The sequence below is a fragment of the Hypomesus nipponensis genome, chromosome 7 (assembly GCF_054491055.1).
Source record: "Hypomesus nipponensis isolate SF chromosome 7, ASM5449105v1, whole genome shotgun sequence".
NCBI lineage: Eukaryota > Metazoa > Chordata > Actinopteri > Osmeriformes > Osmeridae > Hypomesus > Hypomesus nipponensis.
This window is the reverse complement of record NC_140367.1, coordinates 7,653,253-7,660,137: the sequence shown is the minus strand read 5'-3', so window position 1 is coordinate 7,660,137 and position 6,885 is coordinate 7,653,253.

The following is a 6,885-nucleotide window of genomic DNA, read 5'->3' as shown; positions in this document are numbered from 1 at the left end:
ATCGCACATGTCAATTCAATCCACAGCTCTAGAATAAGACCTGTGTAGCTGTCATAGACAAAGACAAAGAGAGAGGGAAATGCTTCACTGAAAACCATTGATGGACATCAATAACCCTGCTGTGAACTAGTCACAACATAACACTACAACAGAAAAGCTAAGCTTACGAAAATGTTTTATAACATCAACACGTTTTACTACAGAATTCTAGGATGGGGCCCTGAACCCCAAGGCTTTCTTCCTATAAATGTTATGATCAGTTCTCATCTAAACCAGGTCTCTCTCCCTTCGCCGGTCTACTATTGAAACCCCACAAGGTCATTGTGGGCGCCGTACCACTGGAGAGACACCACAGGCCATGAGAGAGATGCTTCAAAGCAGCAGACCATTTTCTTTTTTTTCTGTTCTGACGCATCACTTCTGGAAATACGTGGGAGGATGTTTTCTTTCTTCTTCTGTGGTAACTGAATGGACCAGGTCAGGAGAGAGGGAGGGAGGGAACATGCTGGCCCACTGTTCCTGTGCAGGTCTGGGTCTAATGAGTAATGCACACCTGGTTGTTTCAACACTCATGCAGGCGGTGGTGAGTCAATGCTGGGAACAAGCTTGGTCAAGTGAAAAGAACTATGGGAAGTTGTCCAATGGTACTGTAACTACTGTTGTGCTAACTACTATGCTTTGGAAAAGGGCTGTACAAATGCATTTTGATTTGATTTTTTGACTATGCAGCAGACCTCCAACCGAGTCTGTCATTTCAAGGCTCATTCACACACATGATTTTGCCATTCTATGTCAAGCGTTATTTCCATCCTAATGACTACTTGTCTACGAGTCTTTAATAATCACCTCTTCCGTATCTCCTAGACTCTGAGTGGGTATCCCATTGTGAGGTCTCTCAAAACAGAAAGTACCATTAAGGCAAGATGTGAGCTAATTTGCTTTCATGGAAGTATGAACGTAGTGTTGAACTTTTTCCCCTTTATCCATGGGCCGTCATCCCCATAGCAATCATATCTCTGTTAACACAAAGTCAATACGTGCCTTTTCATCCCATCCTCATTAGGTACTGCTTTCAAACCAGCTCTAAAAAATGCATCACATCAGTTTCCCAATGCATGCCGTAAAAATACAGAAAGCTGCCATTTCAACAAAATGCAGCCATTTTGTTATTCGGAGCACTGGCTCACGCAACCATGCACTAACACGTCCTCAACGCTCCAGTGGGAAAGCGCCACACCATGTATCCAGCCTTTCAACTGTGGGCGATATGAGCTCAGCTAAAATGTCAGGTCGCAACCTGGAAAATCTCCAAATCAACATCCCAGGGGGTCAGATGGCTGAGTGTTTTGAGTGGTTAGGGAATCGGGATATTAATCAGAAGGTTGCCGGTTCGATTCCGTCCGTGAAAAAATGACGTGTCCTCGGGCAAGGCACTTCACCCTATTTGCCTCGAGGAATGTCCCTGTACTTACTGTAAGTCACTCTAGATAAGAACATCTGCTAAATGACAAAATGTAAATGTAAACAACCCAAAATCGAAGATAGATTGGATGAAGCAAGAAAATAAGAAAAAAACGGTTTTGAAACCAGATCGTTTCTTCTGTAATTTTCCATTCACTATTCCTCCAGATGCAGAACATTGTCTCTTCCTCTTATTCCCATGTCCTGCCGATTGAATCTTTTTTCAGAGTTGTGTCACACGGGTGTGAAAGCCCAACCCAATTACATGGCTTCCAGATGGCCCAGCAGGCTCTCCACCTCACCCATGCCCAGCAGTAACTGTGCCCAGCACCTAACCAGCCCCACACCCTCAGTAAATGGGTCAGCACACTGTCTCACTCCTCTCCCCGGCTAGCCAAACTAACTCTACAGGGTGTATAGGGAAAGAGAGAGCGAGAGAGAGAGAAACCAAGAGGGAGAGAGAGAACTAAAAAGACACACTGAAGAGAGAGAGAGAGAGAGAGAGAGAGAGAGAGAGAGAGAGACAGAGAGAGAGAGACAGAGACAGAGACAGAGACAGAGAGAGAGAGAGAGAGAGAGAGAGAGAGAGAGAGAGAGAGAGAGAGAGAGAGAGAGAGAGAGAGAGAGAGAGAGAGAGAGAGAGAGAGAGAGAGAGAGAGAGAGAGAGAGAGAGTATACTGTAACTGATAGATCTGGAGATAGCACACTGATAGAGAGATGTTCTTTTAAACCACAATCCCGGTTCATATTTAGAAGACCCGCTGCTTTCACGCCGAGTTCTTTCTTCTGCAGGTTCCAATTTCTGTCCGGCTCATGCAGTGGACAGGGTGTTGTGGCCCATGCTGTTTGAGGAAATTACAAGGCTGCCAAGTCATTTGAAAACGTACCACTGAGTTGTGAGAGAAAGCAGAGGCCAGTGCAGTGCTTCTATGACACATAAGAACAACATTTCCACAACAGTCGCCATGGGGAATAGGAAAGGAGGAGTGATCGCGTTGCTGCCGCTTTCTTCGCTCACTTGCTTGTTAAGACATGATGCAAGCACAAAATATTTCATTCATCAAACCTAGTTAGCCAGATTTAGCAGGTAACTGTGACTAATCATTCTGCATCTTCAACATGTCAATCTGAAGAAGCTGTGATCCATGTGCGCTTACATTCTGTGGTCTGTATCGATTCAGGGAGCTCCGAAATGACTACATGTGCAAAAGGAGCATTCATTTCCATCGCGCTGTCCGAAATCTGTTTCTTTCCACCATATACACTGCCACATGCCATTTCTTTTTGTAATGTCACCAGTGCTCGTACTCCTTGAGAGCTGCATGTGATTGATGTTGGTTTCTATTAAGAACAGCTGTGAGTCACTAAGAGTACATACAGGACTGCGTGTGCCACATTATAAGCTCTGGGAGTTAGTTTATCCCTCAGCTTGAGTTACTTTGTCATTTAATGAGAACAATTCAAGAGAAAGAAAGAGGGTGGCAGAAGAAAGGGTTTTGTCCACTTCAACATCAGATTTAAAAAGGCAGCATATTTCATTCCTAAAACAATGTCTGAAGTAACTGACTTTCTATCCAGAGACAAAGTCCTGCACTAGGCAGAGGTCAGCCATTTTAGGAAGATGCACAGACATTGCTTTTTATTATCTCACACAGACAGGTAAAGCGTTGTCATAGTTAAAGATTGCAAATGTTTTTAAATTGGAAATTGATATGAATTGTAGTCCAAACACCAGTCAACAGAAGGAGGGTTGGAGTTAATCCTTGACAGAAATAATGACTTTGGTTGGGTTGCAGGCGGGAAGCCTCTAATAGTGCTATAATTGTTTTGTCAAAGAAAACATCAGACAAAGACAGTGAGAGAGAGAGAGAAGGAGAAAATAAGAGATAGATAAGGAGAATGAAAGAGAGAAGTAGAGCAACAGAGAGATAGTTGAGAATAAATTGTGTGTCAGGATCGATAGACTGAATCAATTGGAGGAAGTGCTTTGACTACAAGCACTGGGGACTTGGTCTGACTCCTCTGGGTGGAGACACCGGTCCAGGACGAATTCAATTTTGTACTAAAAAGAATCCCTTATCAGTTTGTAACAGTAATGATCCGAATTACATAGCTGATATTGGCTTCTTGGTGCTTTTATTAAACCTGGTTTTGATTACAGTTGAAGTACATTTGTATTAGTTAACAGCTAAACTGCTCTGAGAGTTCAGTTTGCTTTAGACAGTCAAGGATAAACTAATAACTAAAGCGAGGACATTTGTTTGGATCCAAAGGCAACAGTAAAAACGTAATTACAATAAATGGAAAGAGATTGAAAAAACAATACAGCAAATTAAAGTAGGCGTTAGCATGCATGAACACAGCAGAGGCACTGCATCAAACAATTAACTTCATTATATCGAACCAGGGAGATATGCAGCTGGAAAATACCAATTAAAAATTACAAAACTAATGTCCGTCGCTTAAGCATTTCAGATGTGCGAAAAAGCACCATTTGCACGACTGATATTTAGTTGGGTTTGTATCTTAATGGCGAAAGAACAAAATATGTTCATCAGAATATCACTCCATCCACTCCCAATTATTTGTTTTCATCAAGCCTATTTGGGGGCAGAGCTCCCAGAAAAAGACATTTCAGAGATTGTCTGTTCTTTATTCATCAATTGTTCTTGATTAAAATGGTTTGCTATACTCTTTGTTTTGAAGAGGAGAACACGCAAAACCACACAGTACATTTGAATTTATGAATACAGAGTAAGACACTGCCACTCTGTGTTACTTACTGGAGTTTTGTGCAGAACTTGCACAAAGACACGTCCATGTACCCACACACAAACACACATAGGAAGAAGTAATATACCATGCAAATGTTTCTCTCTGGAGCACTGTGCAGTGTCGTGAGGTAGATAAGAGAGGGGTGATGGAGACCCAGGGATCACTTCTCTCCCCCAGTACAGCCCGGCCTCTTTACTCACCTTCAGGCAATCTTAAGGGGTAATGGAACTGGAAAAAGGTATTAACCCTGCTTTACGACGAGGCCAGGACAGCTCTATTATGCCAATGCACAAAGATTCAGCAACTTTCAATTACTGCTTCTGAGGCAAGGAGGGACGCTAGGAAACAGTAGAGCCTTTTTGCTCATAAACTGCAACAGAACTCCAATCCTTCCTCTTCTATCGTCCATTCCTTAGAGTTCACAGAGGGTGCCCCCCTAGTCGTCTGTCACTTGGTTAGGTCCATTCATCTCACTAATACTGCAATGGCCTCAGCCAGCAGGCTGAAAAATGAATGTGTCAGCTAGTATCAAAGTGAGGTTTAGTGTGTGGAGTTAGGAAGTGGAGACTGGGGAGGAGGTTCTGAGGATCCCATGGCGAGGTTTAGGGCTCTCAGATGAGGTCTATCTAGGACCAGTGGGGGTCAATATTGTCATTTCACAGGATCATGGTCTGTGAGGAAGTCTCCAAGCTTACATAGAAGGCAGCAAGCAGCCCCCTCAGTGGGTCCACGGTGTTCCTAGGTGTCTAACTCTTCATGTTAACAGCTTGGGATGTCACACCTCTCTATTGTCCCCTCTCAGCACCCGTCGTCTAGGTAGGTGTCACAGTGAACCACTGTACTGTATTTCTTTCTAAAGCACATTTTCGCTCGGAGCACCTTGCTCAACCGAGAAAGGCGACACGGTTAAAGTTGTCTTTTCTAAACACAAACATCGTCAGCGATAATGTTTGGTGTGTGGTTTTCTCTCATTTTTGGAGCCATAAGGGTCCATTACTCATATATCACTCACACACACACACACACACACTGCCAAAACACCGTGGCAGTCCATTGTTTTTCTACTCTCCGCCCACCCTCCGCTCTTAAATAGCAGACAACAACAGAAAACAAAGCGGTAATGTTCTAGCTGAATAGCTCCCTACCATCAGGTTTGACCGATACCATTATGACAGACAAAAGCTCTGGCTACACGCTCGCCAACCCAGGCCCCTTCCCCTGGCTTGCGTGTTAGGCTTGCTGGGAGACCGAAGGGGACAGGTTGGGAGGTGGGAGGTTAGTGGGGCTAATATGGGAGTCCCTGCCAAGCCTGGTGTCTACTGCAATCAGCCTGACGAGCAAGGCAAGGCCTGGGGGTCTGTTGGTAGCTGAGGGCTGAGAGGGACGGGGGGTGAGAGGGTGGTGGCGGGGTCGGTGAGGTGAGAGGCAGGATTGACAGGTTTCTGATGGTCGAGAAGGGCCACTGATAGTCTAGAGGGCTTTCAGATGCAGGTTGGAGTCAATACATATGTTAAAAACAGCAATTAAGTAGTGTTCACAGCTATCCCGAGAGAAAGCCAGTGTGACTTCCCAACTCAAGCACACTTTAGCTTGTTCAAACAGAGTAATTTCTTCTACATGGGCAAACATACTCGGTTGGTTTTATTATCCCCAAAGTCAATGGCTGGGAACAATCGATTGAAACAGCTATTTATTTCCACTCTTCACACGATGAGTGACAGGAAACAGGAAGTAGCCACAAATCCAGAGACTAGTTGCTTCCAGACCAGGAAGCAGGTGCAACAGTTCCATTCCCTAGATTGTTGAGCGCACACTGTTTGTCATGTTTCATGACGCCCACGTCAAAAGAGACGTTGCCAGAGCTGCTAACAAACAGACACCCCTCCAGGCCTTCTTCATGCAACACACGCCTGCCGACCTTAACCTTCATGTTTGTTTGTTTGTGTGTGTGTCTATGTGCGTGCACATACATGTACATACTGAACACCACTTGTGTCCATCTTTGTAAGTGTTTGCATATGTGTTTAAGCGTGCAAGTGTCATGTGTTACATGTGTGAAGATGTTTGCTCAACACAAACGGCAGAAGCTGGAATATATTCCTAGTTTAGCCTCTCTTGGCCTCCAACACCAACATCTGGGATCAAATTGACACACACAAGTTTGGCTGAAGGACTGCTCTGGATAGGAGACTAGTTTCCGCAAGAAACCCATAACATCACCTCACGGCTGCGCGACATCTCATCTCCGAGGTGAGAGAGAGTATGTCACACCGCTCAGTGTCTCAGGATGTGGCTCGTCACTCAGCTTTAGCTGTGGCTGAAGCTAGCATGAGGGGAGGATCGTGCACGCATCCAAGACGAGAGAGTGAGGAGAGAATCCAAAGTGTTGATGAGGAGAACATGTTTTAAAATGAGTAAGGGAGTAGGATGAAAAAGATGGGGAAGATGACGAACATGGAGGGGAGTGGGTGCTTGGTATTCCATCCAGGGACTCTCCCTCTGCCTCTCTCTCTCTCTCTCCCTGGTCTCCTGGTGTTTATGGGCATATGTCAGGGGTGATACAGTGTGTGCTGATAAACTACCTCTAGCTCTCTCTTGATTTTCTCCTTTTGTCATTTCTTTCTCGCTTTCTCTGTCCGTGTCTTATCC